This window comes from Callorhinus ursinus, unplaced genomic scaffold, assembly GCF_003265705.2.
Source record: "Callorhinus ursinus isolate GAN/ISIS: 27379988/994484 unplaced genomic scaffold, GSC_fseal_2.0 scaffold14, whole genome shotgun sequence".
In the NCBI taxonomy this organism is placed as follows: Eukaryota; Metazoa; Chordata; class Mammalia; order Carnivora; family Otariidae; genus Callorhinus; species Callorhinus ursinus.
Genome location: NW_027397076.1, coordinates 42,500,618 through 42,514,100, shown reverse-complemented (window position 1 = coordinate 42,514,100; position 13,483 = coordinate 42,500,618).

Below are 13,483 nucleotides of genomic sequence, written 5' to 3'. Positions count from 1 at the left end.
AAGAAAGAAAGAAAGAAAGAAAGAAAGAAAGAAAGAAAGAAAGAAAGAAAGAAAGAAAGAAAGAAAGAAAGAAAAGAAGGAAGGAAGGAAGGAATTCCGAGTAATAGTTTACCTAAGACTTTATTTACAAATGATTTAAGTTAGTTTAGATAAAGAAAATGTTTTATAGAGCAAGTGTAATATCAAATTTCTAAGATATTTATGTGTATCTCTTCTCCTTAATTATCTATTACTTAATTGCTTATATTAATTATTGCAGGTAAAGTTAATTTTAGCTTAGTTTCAAAAATAATTTTATTATCAAAGCCTAGACTCAGTGTGTATTATTTTTGAAGTGTCCTTTGTGTGTCACCTTTTTATTGATCGAAAGAGAGATGCTATACTCAGATATAGGTTTCTTTTATATATAGAGAGAGATTTCTTTATTTATTTGAGAGAGTGCACATGCATGCAGGTGGGGCAGAGGGAGAAGGAGAAAGAGACAGAATCTTTAAGCAGACTCCTGGCTGAGCATGGAACGGAGCCTGAGCCCAGGGCCCTGAGATCATGACCTGAGATGAACTCAAGGGCAGGCTGCTTCATCGACTGAGCCACTCAGGCACCCCAAGATCTAGGTTTCTGATACTACTTTCCAATAAAAGGAACCAGGGCTCCTTGGTGAAATGGCTGATTCTAGGACTGGGAGTGAAGGATGTAGAAGATGAGCCTGAGTACCTTTTAGTTCCAGAAAGTAAGGAAGTGTTCAACAAGGGAAAAAAAAAAAAAAAAAAAAAGATCCCCAGTGATAGATGTATTAGTCTGCTAGGGCGGCCATAACAAAATACCAGATGGGTGTTTTAAACAACAGAAACTTATTTTCTCACAGATCTGGAGGCCTGAAGTCAAAGATCAAAGTTCCATTTGATTTGGTTTCTGGTGAGACCTCTCTTCCTGGCCTATAAACAGCCAACTTAATTCCTGTATCCTCACATGGTCTTTTCTCTATATGCATGTGGGAAAGAGAGGGAGACAAAGAAAGACAGAATGCTTTCTGGTATCTCTTCCTCTTTTTATAAAGACAACTATTCTATTAGATTAGGGTTTTGACATATGAATTTTGGAGAGATACAATTCAGTCCATAACAATGGGTATACATCAAAGGGACACAGATCAGCAGAAAGGGCTCCTAAAGGTAAAAGGTAGAACAAATTGAGCAACAAAACAGATCAATATCAACGAATTCCTATGTTGCAAATATAGGAGTGAGTTAACAAATAAATAGATAAGAAGTATACAATACTCTACATAAATGCTCTGTCCTCAAGAAGAAGGAGTGTAACTCCCTACTCCTGAAGTATAGGCTATGCATGTGACTTCCTCCCAAAGATTACGGTCTGGGAGAGGGAAGTGATAATGTTATAGTGGAGCAAACTGACAAACACTAATTCAGCCAGATGTACAAGGTCAAATCAATAAGGATAAGTCATACTGATATGTTCTTTTGATATGATCTGATGAAAATTGTAGTTTATCTCTGTGATCTTCCTCCTCCTCCCCAAAACATGGAACCCTAGATTAATCATGAGTTAAACATAGACAAATTCCAATAGAGGGACATTCTACAAAACACGTAACCAGTACACCTCAAACTGTCAAGGTCATTATAAACAAGGAAAGTCTGAGAAACTATCACAGCCAAGAAAGCCTAAGAAAACAGGACATCTAAATGTTTATGGTGTCGTGGGTGATCTCCCAGAACAACAACAGCAAAAAATGTATTAGGGAAAAACTAAAAATACCTCAACAAAATATGGACTTTATTTAATTAGTAATAATGTATCAGTTTATTGGCTCAATTGTGACAAACATAACACACTAATTATCAGGGAAACTGTATATGGGCATGGGTAGGAACTCTCTAGGCTATCTTCACTTTTCTATAAATCTAAAACTATTATAAATAAAAGATTTATTGTTAAATTTTAAAAAATAGCTACATATCCTCAGAGAGAGAGATTAGCTGACTTCTAAGGTACATGACTACTACAAGTTTTAAATGTTTTCCAATTTTCCCTATTTTTTGCAATTATGTTTTTTTATCTCCCACATTTTCTATTAGTCTTTAATCATATTTTTTCAAGGCCCCTTAGGAACATAATCAGTATCTAATTAATTTACATGTAGTGATAAGTCATCCATGGGTCATTTTCCCTTAGCAACTCTTCATTATTGATGTTTATACACTACTTTATGTTGTGCTTGCAGACAATATTTACTATAAAGAAAAGAAATCAACTGGCTCCATAATAGGCCCCAGGATTATACTGTAACAAGTACCAGTGTTCTAGGTACATGTTATAGAATTATTGTATTAAATGATTAATGTCTCTTGCTAAAAAGTGAAATAAAAATGACTTGATATTTAATGTCTCATAAGTAAAATATTATTCCAGCAAACAAGAAAATTAGATCCTGACCATAATACCTTGTAAATTGAGAGCATTTTTTTAACTAAGCTTTCAAATTACTGTTGCTTAATTTAAAAAAAAAAAACTCTCATATAAATCTGGCTTCAAATTATCAAATTTGCAGAATGGCAGATACTGGCCAGTTGTCATTTACCAATTTTGTCAAATATGCACATTACTAAAGAGTTTATAATTTATTCCATTGGCCTATAAGAAATGGATATCTCAATGAAGAAAATGGAGAAATGGAGAAACAATGACCCTGATAGAATATAATGCCAAGTCTAACACAATCTAGTATCACAGGAAAAATGGGCCGATCCATTCATTTTATACTGACCAGAATTTTGGCAATTATTTCTTTAAGTAACATATTTATAGAAATATCATAGCTAAGAAATCCAGATGTCAAATCTAATTATAAATTCACATAACATTATGATCATATCATGTCTCCAGATGTTTAAAATAAAAATTTGAAGATTAGTTATTAATGTAAATATTCCTGAGAAATTTTAATAATTTAAAAATAAACAGTATTAATAATTTTGAGGGGTTCATATGCTACACGATTTTCTATCACTGCCCATGTCAAATGAAAATGAGGACATAAATGGAATAAATTGTTAATAATTTTTTAAATTGCATTTTTAGCCCAAATGTCTCATTAATCTTTTTGGTAATTCTGTGAAAGTATATACCCTAATATATATTTTCCTAACAAGAACTCACCAATATAGAACTAAATTCCCTTTTGTATTTAACAAAGCTACATGTACACATGAATAAAAGTTCCAAAAAAAGTGTGAATACATACCTGGAAATAAAATTTTATTTATTTTTATTTTTTTAAGATTTTATTTATTCATTTGACAGAGAGAGACACAGTGAGAGAGGGAACACAAGCAGGGGAAGTGGGAGAGGGAGAAGCAGGCTCTCCAGGGAGCAGGGAGCCCAATGCGGGGCTCGATCCCAGGACCCTGGGATCATGACCTGAGCCGAAGGCAGATGCTCAACAACTGAGCCACCCAGGCACCCCTGGAAATAAAATTTTAATCTGATTTCCACTGAAAGGAATATATACCTGCACTCGGCCTACCTAGTCTTAAGCAAGCTAATCATTTAATAAAAAATATGATCATGTCAAAAAATAATTTGGCATGTGGGAGGGACTCAACCAGGTGAAGGGGGATTTGTTTTTATTTTTCCAAATGAATATTTGTAATATATTTTGCAGGAAGAAATTGCTAAATCAATGCATACTTTGTATATCCATTCCAAATATTAGGTATTATAACAGAATTTTCTAAAGGAAAGAATATGGAAGAAGGAAAAGATATTTGATTGGTATGAGTTTTCCAGATTACTCAGAATTGAATTTTTTCTTTATCTGTTATTGTAGTATTATTTTATCTCAAATTCCATTATAGAAATAGAAGTAGATATCCAACAAAATATAATGAAGTCTATAGATAGAAATTACATTGCAGTAATCATTCCAGAGATGCTAGTAGACACACCATTGACTTTTCTTTTTTTTTTTTAATCTTATGAGAGCCATAAAGGGCAGCCTTTTGTTTAATAGCAACTTTTGACATTTAGTACTTTGCTTCTAACTATTCTTTTTCTCTTAAATTTATTAAGTTATAAGTGTATCATCTATTTTCTTGAATATTGTGTTATCACTAATCTAACTGGTTCTTATTTCTTCTGCTCTAAATGCACAGGGCACTAATACAATGTCCTTGAATAATTAGTACAATGTTTGTGTCCGTATAGCTAGTATTGCCAATAATATCAGTGAGCTTTTCTATTCAGTGGGAGATAAGCTATAGATTAAAACTTAAGATAAAAGAAATTAAAGTATGTATATGCATGACCCTCCAGTGTCTATGTGTTCTTGTATGAGTGTGAGTAAATGTATGCATGTAATTGTGTGGTGGGAAAACATGTAAACATATTATCTACATCAGACTACTGTCTACTAATCAAACTGAATTTTTTTTCTAGTTATGAGATGCTAGTTTGTTGTACTTCCTGAGAATATTTCTTCTTAGAAGAAAGAAGAAGAAAGTCCTACCTTAAATGACTTTTAGATTCTAAAGGGACAGAAAATAAACAAAATAATTACTGTAATTTCATCGTTCCCAGAGTTCTCTATGTTTCTTGACTTTCCTTTGAAAAATTTAATTATACTTTTCTTTCAAATTTTCAAAATTATTAACCAAACATACTCAAGTAAATAAGTTCCAGAGCAAAGTTTAGTGGTGGAAAACAGGACAGAGAAGAATTAATGAAATTATGGAGATTCAGGCCTTCAGTACAATACCATCAAATGCTATTCTTGCATTTTAGGTACTTTATAGATTTATTTCAATAAAGGATTAATTCAGTCTATAAAACTATATCTGAAAAAAGTATGTAGACTTCTCTATTGACTCCAGTTATATGATTTTTGCTTTACCTATAAAATTTTATGTCATGATTTACTTCATCTCTTAGCTAACATATTTCAATTATTGACTTCAAAATAAGCATTTTTAAAGTCTCATGAAGACAAGTATTCTGTGAGATCTAAGTTCTCTTTAAACTGAAAAAATTTAGTTTAGCTTCTGAATGTTCTATTAACGCATTCTTTATAGAATCTTCCATGGTTATTCAAATGAGAATTCTTCTGATTTGGCTGGTGTAGTGGCTATTCAACTGAAATCAGGAAGCTTGAGGTAAGACATTTGTATTATCCTGACCTTGGCTTTTCCTTTGTTAAATAAGGCCACTATCATAGGTGATGTATAAGGTTCTTTCCCTAATCAAACTCCTCAATCTATTCCTGTGAAACAGTTCTAAACCTGGGCATTCCCTCTCAGAGCACCCTACCTTTGACCACTTTGGAATCCCCAAAATGAACACCCTCAAGCTAAATTTCAAAAGTGGCTTCCTTGGGGAGCTTGGGTGGCTTGGTGGGTTGAATGTCCAACTCTTGGTTCCAGCTCAGATCATGATCTCAGGGTTGTGAGATTGAGCCCCGTGTGGGGTTCTGTTCTTAGCATGGAGTCTGCTTAAGATTCTTTCTTTCTCCCTCTGCCTTTCCCCCTGCTTTCTCTCTCTCTCTCTCTCTAATAAATAAATAAAATCTTCTTTAAAAAAAAGTGTCTTCCTAAGGAGATCTACATAAGCAGAAATTGAGAAGTTTGGAAGAGAGATTTGTTTGAGTAGAGTGATTACAAAAAAATCCAAAAAGAGCAGAGAGCAAAAAAGTCTTATCTTGATTCTGAGCTAACTTTGTGATTACTGCTCTGGTTCTTATTCGTTTCAAACATCCACTTTCTAGCACTCATTGGCCAGCAAGCCTGGTATTGTAGTAACATTAGCAACTGAGATGTACTCAAAAGAAAGTTGTTTTCCTATTTATAATTCAAGACATCTGTTACAAAGTTGTCCTTACTAGAATTTTGTCAACATGATCTGGTCATTTAAGAAACCATTAAAAAATGTTAGAATAATATGACACACTGATGTAGAGATTCAAATCTAGATCCATAGGAATAGATGAAAAACTTGAATTATTAAGTCTACTGATGAAAAGATTTGGAGAAAACAATGTTGCTAAGTGAAAGATAATTCTTTGAAAGCATAGTATTTCTAAATGAAATAGTACTTTTTGTTTATTGTCAGAAAAACCTGTGGAAGACTTGGGAATAGTCCAAAAAGGGTATTTGGTGTCTTTCATTTGGGAAACTAGGTTCCTTCTAAGTTACCTGTCTGAATTATTTCTACCTTTTACTGTCTTTGATCTATTTTACAACTGTATAAATTACAGAAAACAGAAAACAATGCATATTAATTGTGTTCACAGAAAAGCAAATTAGTTGTCTCCAGTGTACTAATTATTGTCCTGTGGACAGACTTGTTTTTACTACATGTAAATTCATTTCAGTATTCCTCTTCTGCCTACATATATGTGATATTTTAATTTTCTTTTAACCACTTGAAACATTTTATGGATCCTCCCATTAAAGAAGTAACGTCTTTTACATCTGTTTATTTTATATTGTTATGGGAGTCATTTTACTATTTTTATTCTTTAGTAGTATTCAAGCATTTGTATTTACAAAAATGGGATCAATAAGGATAATAAGACATTTTTGGGCTATCTTTCGCTTTTTTTTTAATTCTTTTTTACTTGGGAAGTTCAGAAAGGTGCTGATCATTTGAGGGCATATCACAGATATGTTGCCTTGCTATATATATGGTACACACACACACACACACACACACATACACACATACATACTTCACAGTTCAAGTGTGGCTTATATGACTTATCTATATTTTCTACAATATGTTAGTAACAGAGATGTCCTGTGATCTCCAGGAAAGACACAGCTGTGACCAGAGGTCATTTTTATCTACAAAGGCTCAGAAATCAAATCTAAAAATGTATTAGTTTTGCTTTAAAAATGAATTAATTTTAATGGGGAACAGATTTTCAAAAGATAGTAGGTAAGTCTCTTTATCTTTTCGGTAGGAATATAGTCTTCCATTATTTATATTCATCCAGTTGCCAGCTACCTGATTTTAGTTATGAGGTGACATGCCTAAATAAAAATCCCTGGCCTCACTGCCTGAAACTAATAAACCTATATTTACTACAAAGGTTGTTCTCAATTCCTATAGATGCATATGAACAAAATAAATATGCAAGACATCACAGGACAAAAGAATGCAAATTGACTCTATTAGCCTTACAGTCTATCCACAAACATAAACAAGGCAAAGTCCCTGTTAAATTATTGATAACCTGCTTCAACCTCTAGTAATTCTTTTCAATGGAGAAGTAAACATTCACATTAAAGGCTATAAAAATGGTCAATTAAGTCATAACTACTTGCCTGGTAGCTGTTTTCCCAATGTAGGTCTAAATCATGCACATTTATAATTTTGGGTTTATTGTATGTCCTTAATTTATAAATAACCATTAAAATATGTTTAACCAATTTAAGAATAATAAGTGTCCTCTGTTATTTTGTTTTGTTTTATTGAATTTGCATGTGGAAACAGTATATTTTTTAATATCCATGATAATACTATAAATTTTTTTATTATTAAGGACCTTTATTAGTAGCAGATAATATTTGTATATGTTTAATCACAGAATTTATTTGAACGAAATTATTTCTTACAGTGCAGTGCAATTAAAGTTGCATTTCTAGTCTATGTCCTATACGAAAGAATAGTCTCTAAGTTTCAAAAATGTCAAGGAAAAATAAAACAATATCACTGGGGTACCTGGGGCACCAGTTGGTTAAGTGTCTGCCTTCAGCTCAGGTCATGATCTCCAGATCCTGGGATGGAGCCCTATGTCAGGCTCCCTGCTCAGTGGGGAGTCTGCTTCTCCTGCTCTCTCTGCCTCTCCCCCTGCTTGTGCTCTCTCTGCCTCTCTCTCAAATGAATAAATAAAATCTTTTAAAAAGTAATAAGAAAACAATATCACTGCTTATGTTGTAATGGGAAAAGCATGAAGATTACAGTTAGTTTCTTTGGTTTAGATAGCTTAGGAAAATTAATGTACACATGTAAAAATCAATACGTATGGTCGTTCATGTTGTACTTTGGGCAGAGGTACTCTAGGAGGATTTATTATTAATGATTGCTATGATCTGAATGTTTCTGTCCTGTCCCGCCAAATTCGTATATTGAAATCCTAACTGCCATTAATGATAGTATTAGGAGGTAGGCCTTCGGGGAGGTGATTAGGTCATGAAGGTGGAGCTCTCATGAATAAGCTTAGCACCTTATAGAAGAAGCTCCAAAGGGATCTCTAATTCTTGCCATTATATGAAAATGTAACTAGAAGCTGCTGGCTATGAGCCGGGAAGGGAGCTCTTGCTAGATGGCACCGTGCTGGCATCTTGATCTTGGACTGTCCACCTTCCAAAACTGTGAGCAATAAAATTTTGTTGTTTATAAGCCACTCAGTAATATTTTGTTATAGCAGCCTGAACAGACTAAGACAATGATACAGACACATAGCAGAATATGAATGTTTTTATATGAAAACTTACCAATTATATCAATATATATTTTTGTCACTTTGTTGCATCAGTAAAATCAAATGTACATGTTTTTTCTCAACTACTAAGAAGTTTTGAAAGTTGAGGCTTCCATAACTTTTAAGAAAGTTTTGGTCCTGGTTTTTCAGTTGTAATCATTTTAGCTCCAGAATTATCGGAATTGTAAGCAGTCCCTGGGAGACTGTCCAAGAGGAGAGGTGGCCAATGAACCAGCATTAGCCAGATGAATATTTTTACCAAAGGCCACTGTAAGAAAAATCTGGAAACAAGAAGCTTGTAGGAGACGAGAAATCGCTGCTGACTGCCTCACTTCCACAGATACAATATCCTGTGCCCAGGGCCTAAATGAGTTAAGTTACCTATCAGTATGTGCAGAGGTAATTTACCTTTGATAACTGCCACCTCTAACTTACTGACAGGAATGGTCATTACCTGTACCATAAGACCACATCTGTGGACAACTGTTTACCTGATGACTGGGATACCTAAGCCATCCCATACTCCCACCCCCCAAAAAAGGGAAAGTCCATAAATACAAGTTGAATAAGTGAAGAAGCCTCTTAGAAACTCAAATACTTTTGAGATTTTTGTGAATTAAAAGAGTTGTTTATGATACCAAGTTATAAATAGAATATATAAAATATATCTGAATTGGCATAATATTCACAAATTGGTGTCTCCTATTTCACAGTATCTGAAGAAATGCTCTATAAAAACTAAAGGTAATATACGAATAGAATATATGCAAACACATTATACCTATATTTCTTTTTTATTATTGACTTATGGTAACATCATCTAGATTTTTTTTTCTATTCTAGTTTTTTTTTTTTTTTTTTAATTCTAGTCCCAGTATCTGAGGGCTGTGTAGGAAAGGAACTCTTCTCTCTTTACTACATTCCTACTAAAACACATAAATAAGGAAAGTCATCCAATTCCTACCTAGTGACAGGAATTTTAGCTAATTCTCTTCTTACTTAATTCTTTCCAAGAGAGGAATAACTAATTATGAGACATTCCATTAACTAGGCTGCATAATCGAGGATAGTTACTTTGTCTTTAAGCCTGAAATATCCTCTAATGTGTTTTTTTTTTTTTTTGGTCTTCTCTGACTTATGAATTGTTTATGAATATTATCTCCTCTCTTAAGTAATTTATTGAGCCTGTGCATAACTTTCATTTGTGTGATGATGGACACTTAGTATTCATGGATCCATAAAATAAATAGGCAGTTTGTAATAGAAATTGACTGATATTCACAAGGTGGATCATATAATCCACCCAATTATTGAGAGCCACCTCAAAGTGGAGGCATTGTTTGCACATTCACATAGCACACAAATATTTTCACGTTATGGATGCATTCTAAGAGGTCTATCCACATATCTAGCCTTGAAAAATTTTCTCAAGAATCAAAAATATCATTGATTCCAAGAACCAGATGATAATCAAAACACTGAATTTCATAAAAATCAAGAGATAGAGCAGGCTAAATTACAGTTTGGGATCATCTAAAAGGTACTTTCTTTGTTTGAGTCCAACTCCAAGGGGAAAGTCTTTCGAATCAATTGAAGTAGAACATCTAGTTGTGACATATGTCATCTTCAAAATTTAAGGAACCCCAAGTTTTGTGAGTTTTTCTTGGTAGCATGGGGATAGATAGCAAAGAGACTTATCTTTTACTGTGAAGGCTCTATGTCATCATTCCACAAGTATATTTGTTCTCAGGATTTCAATTAGTTGTCTGGTTCCTGTATTTTTGTGAAATTAGTTTTCCATTTACAGACAGATTTTGTCTTCTTGAGTGAACATGGTATTGTTGCTATTGCTGGCTTTACAGATCATTTCAGCATGATGTCCTCTAATAAGGTGAGAAAATCTAAGACAACGGGAACCAGATTGTGACACAAAGAGAGATGATGTTACCATAAGACAAGATGTTTCAGTTATAGTCTTTCCCTGAAAAGTCATAACAATCTGATATTCTCTATTTAACTGGGATTGGGAGAAAAGGAGAATTTACCAATCTGCAATTGTATACCAGCTCCTCTGTGCTCTGCTGACTAGCTTTAACACAGAGAACCACAGGGAAAAGTAATTGCTCTAGAAGTAATCAGCAAGTTAAGTTTATTATAACCAAGATCCTTATGTCTTTTTACCTGCCAAAGAGTTGAAATTCCAGTATTATAGCTTCAGGTTCTAGATTTAAGCACTAATCTCTGTGATTTCTCCAAAGTTGCTATTGTTTTTTATTTACTCCTTTGGTCAGGAGGCATTCTAGTTCTACATGGTCATTTTTACCATGGAAATTCATATTTTGTGGGTCAGGGTGTCAAGGTAGGGTTTGTGACTTCTGCCACTTGTTAGATATATAAATAAGTAGATACATACATGTGTGCATATTTTTGCATACAATATGCAGAAACATGGAAAGTAATTATGAAAAGACATTAGGGCTTCCAGTCGTACCATTTTGAGGCAAACTCAGGTTAAAATTTCGTTAATTATCTGACACCACTATGATTGTCAAACCACCGTTTTCCAGGGATTAGTATTAGCTCATATCCAGTATTGAACATCCACTAAGGATATCTCAATTTTTTTTCCAAAGTATAGCTGCTTGTCATTGACCTCCTTTTGGAACTTCTGAGGAAAAGATCCATAAGATATACTAGTCATATTATTTTGAGGTTGTATTTTAAAAGTACTTGAGCTTCACTTTATTTAAAAAGTATTAGATCTGTGAACTGACATATTTGGAAATTGGGTGAGAAGCTGTAATTCTCTTATATCTGTTCAAGTCAGACCTATGTTTCCACATTTAATTTTTGTTTTTTCCAATGCAAAACTTAATATTAACTTAGTGGTTTGTCTTACTATGTCAGTCCTAGGACCACAAAACAAACAACTTCTGCAAGCCAGAACATCTAACAAAAAAATCCTCCTTGTTATGAAAACTAAACTCACTTTTTTTCAGCACTGAAATGCCATTACTTGGTATATGCCTCAGTGTGAAACCAGCATTCCTACCCAAATGAGAGAACCCATTTAAGGCATCTTTCACCAGCAGCCCTGGCCTATCAGTATCAGTCTCTGCTTTTCAAAGATGCAGCTCTATTTTCACCAACATGTTATTCATTACTTAACTGGAAAGGTATGATTATGGACCCTCTGCAATAAAGTTTGAAAGTGTGTACACAGATTGCTTTTAATAATTCCACTAAAATATTCTTATCTAAATCTCTAAATTCTACCCTGTACATTTGCCAAAGAATTCTGCCTACTTGACTTAAGTTTATCTATTATAGATCCAGGTTGCCAACAATCATCCAAATGGAACAAGTATATGTTCTTCCAGCCGCTCCTGCTAGAACTTTGATCTGATAGAAATCCCATGCTGATAATTTCACTTTTTTCAAAAATTGTACATTTCTATATTTGATTGAACATACCCAGCATAAATTTCCTTATGTATCCTTGTGATTTTAATTTGTATATACTTTCTCAAAACACATTTGTCTTTGAAAGTGTATACTATTTTGTTCAAAATTTGACCCTGTAATTACCCTTCCCACTTCTTTCAGGTAGCACAAGTATAACTTTACTGTAATTAAATAGGGATTACAAAGGATGGCCAGTTTTAGTAATAAAGAGAGTTGGCCTCTGGTCCTCTACTGCTTTTAGATTATCAGACTCTTCAAACTGGGAAGGAAAAGTCTTATCAAATATGGAAAGAAGAGCTGCTTCAGCTGCTAAGTATGTTTCAGTAAAATTTGAGAGTTCAGGACTTAAATTATCAGAATATCTCCGTTCTGTTTTTTGCCAATCAATGTGAACATATCATATGGAGAGTCTGTGGATTTAAATGTCTTTTGAAACTCAATAAAGCACAGGATCAAAATGTGAGCTTGATTTTAGTCTGCCTAAAAACTATGGCTTCAAGAAAAAAAGTGTAGCACAGTAATATGAAGTTTTGATCATCAGTGTATGACATGAGCCAAGGCTATGGAAATCTGGACTTATATTTTTATTTGTTTAAGCTTTCCACGGTTTTTAGAGTAGGGAAAAAACAAAGACCTCCACATTTGTTGAAATTTATCTTGCCCCTCACTTTCTCTGCAGCAACAGTTCCTGGCTGCCTCCAAAGCTTTATATTCAGTGGATGTTTCCTTCCAAATGACCACATATGAAAATAGGACTAGTTTTTGTTCTATTAATTGGAGGTCTTTTTTTTTTTAGGTTTTCTTTTCTTTTTTTTTTATTATTATTATGTTCTGTTAATCACCATACATTACATCATTAGTTTTTGATGTAGTGTTCCGTGATTCATTGTTTGCATATAACACCCAGTGCTCCATGCAGAACGTGCCCTCTTTAATACCCATCACCAGGCTAACCTATCCCCCCACCCCCCTCCCCTCTAGAACCCTCAGTTTGTTTCTCAGAGTCCATCGTCTCTTCATGGTTCGTCTCCCCCTCCGATTTCCCCACCTTCATTCTTGCCTTCCTGCTATCTTCTTTTCTTTTTTTTAACATATAATGTATTATTTGTTTCAGAGGTACAGGTCTGTGATTCAACAGTCTTACACAATTCACAGCGCTCACCATAGCACATACCCTCCCCGATGCCTGTCACCCAGCCACCCCATCCCTCCCACCATCCACCACTCCAGCAACCCTCAGTTTGTTTCCAGAGATTAAGAATCCCTCATATCAGTGAGGTCATATGATACATGTCTTTCTCTGATTGACTTATTTTGCTCAGCATAACACCCTCCAGTTCCATCCACACCATTGCAAATGGCAAGATTTCATTCCTTTTGATGGCTGCATAATATTCCATTGTGAATATATACCACATCTTCTTTATCCGTTCACCTGTCGATGGACATCTTGGCTCTTTCCATAGTTGGGCTGTTGTGGACATTGCTGCTATAAACATCAGGGTGCACGTACCCCTT